Consider the following 15,120-nt stretch of genomic DNA (forward strand, 5'->3'; position numbering starts at 1 on the left):
AGGGTTAGTTGGCCCCAAGAATTGCTGGCAAGAAGAATTGAACTTGAATTCTTAGGAGGAAACAAATTCCTAAGTTACAGGCTAAGACACACTAGGCCGGCCAACCCCTTGTACTCTATACCTAAAACTACTTTAAATCATATATGATGATTAGTTTGTGAAAATTTACACACTTTTTTTCTTTTGGCTTTTTTCAAGAGTACATGCATTTTCGGACATTCAAAAATAATATATTGGACAAACAATACGGGACGGAGGGAGAACGTGTTCGTGTTCGTGTTTTTTTTTTTTTTTGAGGCTTTTAATTTATGCGATATATCGATTCACAGATATATGCAATGAAGTGTATTAGTGTACTGTGGAAAAGGAAACTGCACGACGGATTCAGGGTCCCTATTCGGCTTCAGTTGTGAGTGTGATAATGGTTGGAAGCGCACCACTTTTGACAATGAAACTGATTTTGAGTTTCTTCCTTGCATAATTCCTAATTGTAAGCGCCGGCCCGCCCCCCCCCCCCCCCCCCCTCTCTCTCTCTCTCTCTCTCTCTCTCTCTCAGGTAATTGGTTCTTCAAAATTTCCATTTCCTGTTTGGCATATATGCTTAAAAAGTTACTCCCCTCTGTCCCAAATAGTATTGTTATGCCTATTTTCTTTTTGGAACCTCTCAAATAATTATTTATATTTCACAATTTACAGTAATTCTTTAGGATTTCAAAATATTTATTTAAGAAAATTAATTGAGATCTATCAAACAAGACCTATATTTAATATGAAAATATTATAAATTAAAAGATATAAATAATTTTTGAAATGTCCCAAAACGAAAACAGACACAACAAGTTGGGACAGAGGGATTAGTTTTTCCATTTTTTTTTCAAAACAACCAAATAAGTAGCGTGTTTGTTGTCTTTTCTACTTTTTTTTTTTAACAGCAAAGAAAATTTCATTCACCATAAATGATAATAAAATGTGAAAGTTGATTTTAGACATCACATACATCGTAGTCTTTTTAAACGTTTGGTAAATAAGAGAAGTTTTGAAACCCACAAAAATCTAGTTCGTCACATGAATAAATATATTTTAGTTTTGTAATGTGTTGGAGTGGAATTCCTTGATTATTAATTTTTTTTTTCCTTCTCAAATCAGAGAATTTTGCAAGGGATTTAAATTTCTTATCTGATGAACTATGTAATACAAATCGTAAACAATTTTCTCACAAAAGATACCCAACATATTTCAATCAAAACAACAAATAATCCAACAATTCAGAGACCTATTCATCCGCGGTTATACTAAAATAGGTATCACTACACAAAATATTATTCAGTTCACAGAACGACAACTTGAAACTAATGTATTTTTGTCAAACTTCAAGCTTTTTTTCGCATATTACTAGATATCAATGAGTGTTTTATTCATGAAAAAATATTTGAATTTCTTGACAGATCGAAACGCATTATTTTTAAGTTTTCATTCTTTGGAGTGGGCAGTTTTAAGACAACTTATTTTTCGTTACTAAAAAATTTTAAAAAATATATTATGTATCAATTTTAAAAACCATCCAAAAAAGAGAAACTAATTGAAAAAAAAAGACAAAAATAATGTTCATTTTTTTATGTGAACATAATGTTCAGTTTATTTTTTTTGATTTCTCGCGATGAATCCAAAGTTTGGCGCAATTTAAGTCAACAAAAAGAAAAAGAAAAAGGACGAATAACAAATTAAAGAATTAATTAAGGCCAAAGTACTATCTCTAAAAATATGCTTCCATGTATTGTCTTGATTTGCAGGTTCTCTTAACTACTCTTGCATGCCGGCCGCTCCACCAGCTCCAGCCATGGCGCCCATGCCCTTAAATCCCTCATTAATCTTCGATCGTAATTAATTAATTTATTATCTTGACATTAGCCCTTAATTAATTAGTGGGTAGTGATTTCTACGATATTCTTTTTTACCATTCGCACTCCCTTTCTTATATCTTATTCATGTGAGCTTACATTATTACCTTTCATAAGTTCATTATTTTTCACACATGAAGGGCAATATGGTAAATTCACACCATTAAATATGAAAAAAGGCGTGTGAATGGTAAAAAAGCAAGTGCTAAAATCAAGGATCCGGCTTCTCTGTACAGTCCAATATGGACCATTCATATTGACAATTAATGGTTCAGATCTGTTGAATATTGTACCGGTAAAAATATATTATTACCGGTACAAAGATTCAAAACAAATATGAACTATTGAAAACGCTAACCGACGGTTGCGATCACTTGACTGGACTTCTGCAGATAAGCCAGATTCAAAATCAATTCCCTAAAGAATTTCTTCAATTAATGTCATTAGATCAAGATCATTGAGTTTTGTTCTTTCTCTATATCTATGTAGCTTGCTATTCGATCTATTGTGGAGAAGGTACTTGCACAAACAGCTCAAGATATTCTTATACATGCCAATGTGATAGCGGTTCCTACAATCTTCTCAGCATTCCAGTATTTCCCTGTTATAGTAACTGTAAGACTCGAAACTTTGAAATTTTAATCTTTTTTATTTTTTATTTTTATAACTCAGAGGTGTTCTGATCAGCATGCGCTTTCATTAATCCTTGGGTACTATGACAATTAGAGGCGAAGTGTTCAGTTCACTAATCCTCATTCGATGATTTTAGCTGTTTATTTCATAGATCTCGATGTACGGAGTATTAATTATCAATAAAAAAAATATGACAAATAGCTATCGCGGTTTTAGTTTGGATAAATTGACAGACAATGATTCCTTTGGTTAATGTTTGATCAATATGATGTACTACACGGATGATTAATTACACACCGAGACCTTTGAAATAAACTACTAAATCGGATATTCAGATGACACCATACCATTAACCAACTGGGGCTAGCTTAGTTAGTCAGGACTCTTGTATTTCACTAGGAGGTCATGAGTTCAAATCTCCCCACCTGCTACTTTAGACATCATTATTTGAATAAAATTTAACAGCAAGACCCGCATTTAATCATCATTAAAGATAGAAATTTTTATTTATTTCAGAATAGAATCATCAATGATTTAAAGTGGATAGACAAAAATAAAATAAAATATTCTTTTTTTCTTATGAGATTGATCCCTTAGAAGACTTTTTCTTTCTTTCTTTGGTGGAAAAATGACGGCCCATGACATGTTTGGATAATTAATACCCTTCAAGAACATTAAGTATTAACAAATGTTCTCTGCATATTATTGGCAGGTATTAATTATCAAAATACGTCTTTGGCCCTTCTTTGTTTCTACCCTATAATGGACTTATTGGTTGAGTTGTTGGGCTTGGTTATCTTGTGTACTCTCACAATTGATGTAGTGTCTTGAGTTTGTACTTTGTACTTCATATTGGTGTAAAAATGATCTCTTCTATCTATTTACAATAAAAAAATGACACCATATTACGTCACATGAGCTATCGTATGATTCGTATAACATGAGAAGATCGGTACTCAGATTTTTCATGCATAAAATTATAGCCGGCTCAATTATCTCTCTCTTTTTTCTTATGTTGGTAAATAGTTAACAACTAATTAAATTACATTTTCTGTTTAGTTCACTAATCCTCATATGACGGTTCCAGCAGTTTATTTCATAGGTCTCAATGTATTAATTATCAAGAAAAAAATATGACAATTAGCTATCACGGTGTTTTTTTTTTCTCGGCAAAAGAAACTTTTTATAAAAACTCGAAAGGGTACATCGAGGGTAGAACAAGGCAAACGAAAACAGTGAATAGCGCATCCAACAAAAAGTTAGACAGCCACTACACCTCAACAAAAACTACAATTTGAGCTTACGAATACTGTCAAGAAACAATTTAAACTCCTTCACCGAATAAATCTTGATTCCGAACTTGGTCTTCATCCACAATTAGCTATCGCGGTGTTAATTTGGATAAATTGGCGGTCAATGATTCCTTAATTAGTTAAATAACAATGTTTGATGAATATGATGCATTACATTGGCGATTAACACACCGAGACCTACGAAATAAACTACTTGATCGAATCTTCAAATGACACCATATATATTATGTCCTAGTTTGCGTCACATGAGCTATTGTATCACATGAGATGATCTGTACTCGGATTTTTCATGCATAATATTATAGCCAGCTCAATTATCTTTTTCTTTTTTCTTATGTTGGTATGTATTTAACTACTAATTCAATTAAATTTTCTGATGTTCAAAAAAACAATCCTAATTCAATTACTTTCCATTCTCCTTTTAAGGTTCACTTGGATCTGACTGCCAAAAGCTTGGGATTGGCGGTTCAACTTCCACGCCTTCAACGCCGGGCAGTCAAGGTATATGACTTATTTTTTAATTATTTATTTTTTGCTTTACGAGATAGATCGTTATCTCATAATACATCACTTTTAATTCAAAAAATATACTTATTTTAGTTAGTGGAACCCACTCTCAATATCGTATGAAAATATTTGAAAACCCTAGATCGCTTTGGTATAAAAATTTATTGTTTGTAATAATCAACCACCAATAAATAACTTAACCAAACAAGGAATGGAAAGCCAATAAACATGAGAACACAATGATATATGTGAAAAATTTCTAAATGAGTAAAAATCATGGAAAAAAAAATAATCAAACACTATGAAAATGATTGTGTAGTTACAAGCAATATTACACTATGATTTGAATCCTCACAATCGTCCTAAAATTTACTTTTTGAATTCGTTTACCACGCCAAATATTTGATTGCTGCTGTCTTGAATCTCAAGCCTTTGAATATCCTTCAAGAAACCCACAGCAAGATGACTCAAGCAGAGTTTGCGAGGAGTTTCATAATCACATCATGGGTTGTCTTTTAGATTTGGTCGTATATACCTATGCATCTGATTGTATACAAATAAATGCATATTTCACCCCTTAATTTTTATATTACAAGGTTCCACCCAAAAAAGTTCTAAAAATTATATTATTAATCTTGTGTTAAAAAAAAAAAAAACGAAAACAAGCAATTTCAACATTTCCAAAACTTAACAAAGGTAACATAGGAATATACCACATATATCTATTATGATCCCCCACTCTTATCCACCTCTATCCTATCAACTACCAAACAAATCAAGTATAAAATAGAATTGGAAGATGGTGCTGTGTAGTGGTGTGCGCAGCACTGTGCTGCGCATCTCCGAATCGTTGGATGCACCATCCGACGGCTCGGATCTTATCTCGGCAACAAACGGCTCTCGATCGTTGGTTGCCGAGATGAGATCCAAGCCGTTGGATGAACGATCCGAAAAACCAAACAAACATCTTCTAAGCTCATCACGCTTTTTAACTAATCCCCTTCATACCATATCCATCTCTTATCCCCCTTCTTTTTTATCCCAAAATCTTATCTATCCGACAAACGGATCCTTAAAGATTTGCTGAGAGTTCCATTGAGAATGAGCAAATATAATTTTAATTATGTGTTATCACTATATTTGCTCTTTCAATAAAGAAAGAGGTTGCTACTATTTTTTTTCCTCAATTTAGATTTCTATGTTTCTTCATATTTCATCTAGATTACATTTAGCTGTGGGCCACTTATATATTTGAGTCTACTTAATAAAAAAAGTTTAAGGACCATAAGACCATCCACAATGGAATAACCAAAACTATAGAGTTGCTAAAATTAGCAATGTTTTTTAAAAAAAAGTGCTCACAGTAACATAACTAAACTTAACAACCTCTTAGATAATCAAAACTAGCAACCTATTGCCAATTATAAAACCTTCTCTCTCTCTCTCTCTCTCTCTCTCTCTCTCTCTCTCTCTCTCTCTCTTTTAAAAGAAGTTTTTGTTTTTTTGCAAAAATAGTAAAATTGTTTTTTTATTAAAAAATATATTTTTTAAAATTGTCTTTTTTTTCAAAAACTGTTTTTTAATTTTTTTTCAAAAAGTGTTTTTTTAAAAATAAAAGTTTCTAAAAAATTATTTTCTATTTCTAATAACCTATTTTTATTAGTTTGAAAATTATTTTACAAGTGTACCAAAAAAACTATTTAAAAAAAAATGAAATATATGGTGACAATTTTTAGATTTTTATTAGTTGAAAATGTGATGTGGCAAATTTTGATTATGCCATTGTGGACATCTGCATTACTATTAGTTTTTTTTTTTTGTTTTTGTTTTTGTTTTTTTATAGGCAACTTATGTTTTATTAAGAATACTTGACAAATGGTACATCAATCAAATAAGGGGTGGAAAGAGGGAAAGAAGAATCCAACCAAGGGTTCAATGTAAAAAAGAAAAAGATGGCCCCCAACAACCCGAGGGCCAGGCCCCAAAATATATAGCCTAGAAATCACAAGGGCCTGATCCAAAAGAACCAAAACAAATCCTAAACCCAACTTATTCCAAACACCGGCCCATAAGTTAGTTATATTATCTCACAAAATATGAAATTTTCTATTGGTTGCGGAATTATAAGGTTCAGTAATAAAAATAAATATTTTTACTATAATAACAATAGCTTACAGTGATTGCTGCCAACCCTAGTAAACCCCCGGCTCCATCCTTGAATAATGGTACTATGTTACATTTGATTTGATTTCTTTGCAAGAGTACAACTTTACAAAATCTTTTTAAAATTGAGACAGTGATGGCTGCCACCCCTAGTCAACCTCCGGCTCCATCCTTGAATAATGGTACTATGTTACGCTTTTTGATTTTATGTATGTGCATAATGATTTTAGTAAAGTTACGAAGCTAAAATCTAACGTTTTGTCTTTTTACATTAATGTTGTTGCTATATAGTATTTCAGAATCTCTATAAAAACATGTAACACCCCCTCTTACAAGTTTGGTTTGGGCTTGTACTTATTTTAAGACTTCTGACTTGTGAAGACTGGAGAGGCCACATTCCGTGAATAAATAGATACAAATAGGGTGCAAATTCTAACATCACCACATCCCACTTGCTTATTTCGCTCCTTGCTGGCGGAGGTCCATTGTAATCCTTGCAAATGCTGTTCAAAAAAAAAAAAAAAAACCTTGTGAAATTGTGTCTTTCAAAATTGGTTCAACAACTTTATTATCCTTCTTCATTATTTCCTCTTTCCATTTCCTATTTCTAGGCAACGTAAAATAGCCTCTATTTCCTATCACTTCTTTGGCTGTCCCTATTGACCAGACATCACATGCCTTTCGCCCGCTCTTTGTTTGAGGTCAAATCTTTTGTACCAAATAGTACTTGCATCTTTCTTTGTTTCTGTGAAATTTCTGCTATGAGATTGCACAGAAGTTTTTTCCCGTCAAAATATTTTTGTGCAATCCTGTCCATGATTTTCAAAAGGCGAAACAAACACGACAAAGACAGTTTCGTTATAAGTTACTTCTGTCTTATGTTTGACTTATGTCCATGTTTTTATACTTTTTTACAAAGTCACGGAAGAAGGATATGGTGGTAGCGGTGGCGGATCAAACCATGGAGGCAGTTGGAACAAAGGTAGATGCAGTGGAGGATAGGGGTGATGGGTTCGATTTGGGTTTTATATTTAACATAAATGAAAGATTAGTAATTTAGTAGTGAGTGTGATCGGTTCAATTCTGCTTTTATAATTTCACAATAAATTTTGATTTGTTATTATTTTATCATATAGTATATCATAGTTTTATGTTTAATTTATGGGGAATTCAACACATTCATGATAAATTCTATCTATAAATTGACATAAAAAGATTTTGTTGATTTTTGATTGATTTGTCATAAATATATCATATTTGTGATAAATTTATCACATTTTTCATTATTGGGTAATTTATTATATTAAGTCATAGTTTTTGTTACATTTAGGATGAGTTCCACACATTTATGATAAATTGCATTCGTGTAATGATGCAACAATTAATAGTTTCGACTAATTTATGATATAGTTGGCATAAATTTATTATATTCGTGATATATTATCATACTTCTGATAAAGTTATTTTACTTATGATGATAAATTGGTAAATTTACCCTAATTAATTTTCAAATGTAATTTGATGATTTTGACTGATTCAATTTTTGAATTTAATATAATCATTATTATGACTTTCTGATAATGTTTGTTACTGTTTAGTATCAAAATTATTGTTTTGGCATGATTTTTGATAGATTTAGTACATATTTGTATTTGTTTAGGGGATAAAATATTAGGGAACTTAAATAGGGGTTCTGTATCCTACATTGATACTTAAGTCCTAATCCTTGTAGGTTTGAAAACTTATGTTTTCATCTTGAAATTTAAATAATACCCATTTAGCCCTTAATATTTTTTTACATTTTAATATAGCCGTTGCGCGGACCAAATTAAATAAGGGATATTGACTTTATCATGTACAAAGTGAATATTTCTTATTTAATTTGGTCTGCGCAGCGACACTCTTGAAATCTTCTGGAATCATGACAAAATTGTGACAAATATAGGAATCATGACAAAATCATCCAGAATCACGACAAAATCATCCGGGATGTATATAAAACTAACATAAAAAGTTAGTTTAAGGTTCTAAAATTGTAACGCCCCGATTTTTGAAAATAAAATCGGAGGTTTTAAATATTGATTTCTAAAAATTTATTGAATTAAAATTCAAAATCCAAACCGGATAATACCCTAAAGTTTCGTCTATTACAAATTATCGAAGAAATACTGAAAATAGTCTTTGTGGTAATAAACTAAACAAAATAACAGAGCCATTCTCTAAGTTTGATACGGATCCCAAGCATATTCTGGCTCAGCTCCCACCTCTAGGTTCTCTTCAGCATAAAACTGTTCACCTTCGGGATTTGGTGTTTCTTCTTGATTATCTGCAAAATCTGGCACGGAAGCCAGGCAATCCGTACCTGAGTGAACGAGTTCACCCCGAAGTATAATCCAACCCAACTACCCTTCTTACTTTACAGTTAGCAAGCAGCATGAATAATAATAGTGCGAAAAAGTAATACAGAGTTTGTTCCACATAAATCAGTTCATTACTATCCATTAACTTGACGTGAAATCTAAGATCTCCTCCGCGGGATCTTTCCTCCCTCAACCGCTAGCCATGCTCGGTCCCATGAGGTCACTTCCCTTTGCTGTCGCAGATGCATCTAAGTTATGTATCGAGTATGCATCCCAATAACTACAACAAGGGGAAAGCTTATCATGCCTGAATCACAACTAGGGTTCGCCTATCTTATATACCACTTCACCATCATCACTGGACGCACGCCAGTTTATCAAATCATCACTGGACACACGCCAGCACTGGACACACGCCAGCACTGGACACACGCCAGTTTATCAACTCATCACTGGACACACGCCAGTTTATCAAATCACCACTGGACACACGCCAGTTTCAATCTCATCACAAATCTCAACATCACACCTGCAGGCAATCTAGAAATAAAACTTTTCAATTCATCCATTACTTAGTACCGTCTAATGAATTCTATTCGCATACCACCTCATGTCTCTAGAGTCCAATCTAACACTTAAATCAAGTATCGATGCAATATACAGCAAATCAATAATAATTAAAACAATTAATAAACAACGTAACCAGGCAACTTATTATGAACGGGCCGTTGCCCTTAATCTTGTATAGTCACAATGTCAACAATAAAGTAAGAGTTTTAAAAGGAATTTAAAAGGAAAATTTTCTAGACTTTTATAAATTAATTCTAAGATAATAGATTAATTAAAAACTAATTAAATACATTAATTGGATAAAAATATTAAAACATTTATCATGACTTTAATATGAGTCCTAAAGGTCCTACGCAACTAGTCGAGTGTCAAAAGTTGGGTCCGGAAGGTCACGGGATTAATTTAAATAAAGACGTTTAAATAAAGTGACCGAAAGTGAAGTAAATAGATAATAAATAATTTGCAAATTAAAATATGCTACTGTTAACAAGATTTCATCTTCAGAATATAGAGAGTCTAAATAAAATTGTTCGGGCATTTATAATAAGGTTATAAGGTCGTAAAGGATTTTTTAATCGGAAACGCTATAAAAATAACAATAAATAGTAAATTAAATAAACAAAATATTAATTTAACAAGATATCATATCTGAGGTGTGAGGAATCCAGGAAAAATAGTTTGGGTGTTAAAAATATTATTTGAAAGGTCGCAATTATTTTTCGTTTGTAAACTTTGATAGATAATGAACAAATAATTTAATAAATAGATAATTAAATAAAAAAAATATGATCTTAACAAGTTATGATCTTTGGAGTGTGAAAAGTCTAGAAAAAATAGTTCGGGAGTCGAAAATAGTGTTCGGGATGTCGAAAGGTCGATTCGAACCAAAACTGTACCCACCGCAAGGTCTGACCGGGTTGACCTTGCGGCCCGCAAGGTCAGAGACCTGGTTCTTGTGGCTGGAACAACCCGAAGGTTGCGGCCGCAAACTCCATGTCAGATTTCATTTTTTTGATTGTTTCGCTACGGTTTTGATGCATGGGATCACGAGGGCTATTGGGTTAAGTATAAAAACACTTAATATACTTAGAGGAGTGTTTGGAAGGGATTATACTACCTTGGTTCGGGCCGAATTGATTTTAAAACGAATTTTGAAACTTTGGAGAAGACAACTTCGGTTTTGGCGATCGGGGGACCTTGGGCTCGAATTGAATGATGTTTGGGGGTGCTTAGGGTTGAGGAAAGTGTTTGGAGTGGTCAATTCGGGTCTCGGTATGTCGTGGCTATAAAATCTACTTTTCTGTCTCTTTCTTTCTCTCTCTAGAACTCCATGGATTGGAGTTCGGTTTTTCTCCGATTCCTCTCTCTTTCAGGACTGGTGGGGCGTGGGAAATTTCGTGGTATGCTCTAGGGTCGGAATAATGAGGTATATATAAAGGAAAATTTTTAAAGAAGGGTGATAAAATTGTATTTTAATGGGATTCAAACTCTTGGCCGAATATGGACGAAAAATAGGGTTAGGGAGGAAGTAGATGTTGAGTAGGAGAGGGAGAGATGGAAGGAATTTTGGAATAATGCATGCATGCAAATAAAAGAAATTAAAATAGGATAATTATAATAGGATAATTATAATAGGAAAAATTCTTATTTGCATTTATCTTAAAAAAATTAATTTCCTTATTAATAACACTAATTAAATGTTATTATTATTAATTAAAATTTCCGGGCTGTTACAAAAATTCGTTACTATATAGGAAAAGAAATTCAGGATGTTAAACTAACTTTTTAAGGTACAAAAATTCTTTACTATATAGGTGAAGAAATTCGGGGATGTATATAGTAAAGAATTTTAGGACCTTAAACTACCTTTTTATTTTAGTTTTATATCCCGGATGATTTTGTCATGATTCAGGTGACTTTGCCATAATTCCTGTATTTGTCATGATTTCTGTATTTGTTATGATTAATGGCGTTTTAGGTATTACGGAGCATTTAAATTTCAGGATGTCGACTTAAGTATTCAAACCTAGTAGAATGAGCACCTAAATAAGTCTATGAAACATAATGTCTATTTAATTTCTTCTAAAATATTGGAGACAGAAGATCAAGAAATACAAAAATTTGAAAGATAAAAGTGATTGGTTAGTTTGGGGTTCATTTGATTCTCAGGTCTAAAAGATTATGTTTATTTTCATCTAGGATGAATTCCTAAGGAAGTCTTAGAACAAAAAGTTACTCGAACTTAAAATTCATTCGGATCAAGAAAAAGCAAACTTAAAATTCAATTAAATCATAACCCTAAAATCAGCCTCTACTTAAGTCTTCACTACTGACATAGCACACACTCTCTCTCTCTTCTCCTAATTGTTTTAAAGCTACCGCACTGCTGCCAGGAAAGTTCCACTGGATAGCTATCATCTGCGTCCTCATGATATCGAGTGCCATGGTTCTGTGGAAATAGAATGTTCATCACATCCTGATGTCAATCACCTGGGGCTTACTTTTCTTATTCTCCACACGGGATATATTTTTCCATTTAAGTATCTGATTTTCTTTGGTTTGTATATAGTTATATGATCATCATTTGTCACGTATTGATCTATCGGTATTGTTTGAAAATTAATCGAACACCAGATTCTATTTACAAGTTGCTAGTAGATATACCTATATAGCAAGAGAATGTTTAGGGGTGCACACCGTTCAGATTGGTTCGGCTCTCTAGAACCATTCATAGAAAAATGAGAAGCAAAACCTAACCGGGGTGTTTGGGAGCCTCATTTTTAGGTTTTTATTTTTAATTTTTGGCCTTTTGAATTATGGTAATAATGTATTTTGAACCTTAAATGAGTGTTTGAAGAAATGTGCAGAATGCATTTCCAAACAAGAGTAGTACGTGTTTGGGAGATAATGATGAAAATGAATTACGGGTTGATTTTTTACCATGTTGCCCTTGGTTGTTATTATGATATAATATCTATCTTATAAAACAGGAGGGTCTTTAGGAATATTCCTAATAACATATTCTTTCTCAACGGTTCAGATTAATCCAAAACACAAATTTTATCTATTCATACAAACAAATTTAACGGTTCAGATTTCTCCACCCTTCACATACAAATCAATGGCATTTTCGTAAATAGTTTAAATTATTTGGACAAAAGTTAAATTTGTTTGTATGAATAGATAAAATTTGTGTTTTAGATTAATTTGAACCGTTGAGAAAGAATATGTTGTTAGGAATATTCCTAAAGACCCTCCTGTTTTATAAGATAGATGAATAGTCACCAAACATTTTCATGAATAGCCACCGATTATTTAGGCAATATTTTATTTAAATCTAATACCCATATTTTAGTTATGAACATAAATACTATAAAATATAAATAAGATTGATGTGGCATGTGAGCCACATAAATAAATTTCAACATTCTCCCACTTGGCTCACATAACAAATCAACCAAAAAACAGCTGGGTAAAGATACTAAGTATTGTTTATGGCCATACAACAACTGCCCAAATAACGGTCTATAGTAGAAAGATTGAGCACGAATCATGATGGTTATGCTATTTAAGCAAGCATTTCCTTCCATGTATTACAATGGACAAATCTCTCAACACTTTATGTGGTATCACCTGTAAATCATGACTAACTAATAGTCACTTAGGGTCTGCTTTATTTTATCCCAACGGATAACTGTATATGTACTTCATACCTTATGTGCACATGTACGTCTTTATTCTCTAAGAACACTTATAGTGTGACAAAACATTAATTGAGCATCAATATGAGAGAAAACAAATATGAAATGAGTTAAAAATCATGTATTCACTACATGACAAACTTTTTGCCGGCAACAACTAGCTCAATACTTTATACTCAATGATCAAGAATTGTGTTTATGAACTATATCTCTCCCATAATGAGGTACTTTACATCGATATTTTTTATTTGGCTCTCTTCTTTATCTTAGAGAACAAAATTGTAGCCAAAGTAAACTTAATTATGGTCTCAACATAACATCAACAACTTGAGACCCATATTGCATGCTAGGCTAGTTTCATAGCTCCCGCTAATTCTGCCATTCATAATAAACATCATTTTGAATTGGATGTTAATACCGTGGCAAGAGATTTATAGCTTAACCTCAGTCATTGTTAACAGGAGATTTATAGCTTAACCTCAGTCAATAACTCTTGATTAGCATGCATGTACATATAATTCTTGGTTCTTTATAGGTACCTCACAAACTTTATTTGTAGCTTTCTATACCATGTTTACTTGAATATTGATCCAATAAATCCTTAACCAATATCCATATAGTCTAGAAAAAAATATTTGCTCCCACTAATTTTAAAGAACACACATTTGTCTCTACTTATAAATAAAAGGCTGTCTTTTAGCAAATTTCTTTTGAATGCTATCCGAAACCATATTGGATCTTCGTATAAACGTGTTAACGGCATAAATGGAACTCCAAATATTCTTACTTTGAACATTAAACATAAGGGATTAATTCTCCCACTAGTAATGTTCAAACTTTTATCTAGCGCGTGAACTTAATCATGTGGTATGATGCTTTTATCCACATTGCGCAAAATCATGATCCATGCATCCTTGACTAGAGTACTTCTTAGGCAATCAATAAAATTCCACAACTGGTAGTGGGAATACAAGAAGCAACTTCAATAAACAACATGAATGGCTACAATAACCAAGACTCTCAAAATGTTGTAAATTCTAACCTTCCTATGGATAGAGGTGCATCACGCATGAATTTACGTAATACTTTAAAACTTAAATCACAGCGTTGATGTAGTATATGGCAACCTGAGCATTTCCCCTCTTTATGTATTCAAAAACACATTTGCTAAATACATTCATCACTCAAAGACTATAATGAAGAGATTTATTTGAAAAACTTTCCTTGATTTGGTAGAAATTATTCTGACTTTTCTTGATTTGGATATCAAAAACCCTCTCCATCTAGGATTCACAACAACATAATATAGCAATTTCTGAATGCAACATCTCTTTCCCTTGCAAAATTCGGAAAGCATAATCATGAATTTGTAGTAGTTTGACTCCTTTTGTTGAGAAAGGGATACTCATTTGTTGAGAAGGGGGATACTTATTGAGTTTAATTGACATTGAAAAGTTTTAATACACGTGCCTTTTTGTGATCACACTTGAAGTCTTATTGAATTTTGAAGTGTTCTTTGTAGCAAATTGATAGTTCTTTATAGCTAGCTTAAATATATAGTTGGGAGAGTGTCATAAGCACAGGTAATTCTCTTTCGTGCCACTAAGAAGAAAATCACACACTAATGAATTGATTTAGTGTTTGAGCCACTAGTTAGCAAGTGCCGTAGGCACGGACAAATCCAACCGGGATGCGTAGTGCCGTAGACACGGGCAAGCACTAGTGTGTATTAATAGTTTTGAACAATTTTTGTTAAACTTGTTCCAACGCCTGAGATTAGTAAATGTACAAATTACTATTACAAGAAAAAAAGAAGAAAAACATACAAATTACAATTACAATGTTGCGAACGTATTAAAAAATTACACAATCACAAGTACAAACGTACAAATTACAAATACGAATTACAAACTTATATTATTATTATAATAAAAAAGGCACTTAAACGGAGGATTTTCTGGGTATTATCAGGCTC

The sequence above is a fragment of the Rhododendron vialii genome, chromosome 5a, assembly GCF_030253575.1.
Source record: "Rhododendron vialii isolate Sample 1 chromosome 5a, ASM3025357v1".
In the NCBI taxonomy this organism is placed as follows: Eukaryota; Viridiplantae; Streptophyta; class Magnoliopsida; order Ericales; family Ericaceae; genus Rhododendron; species Rhododendron vialii.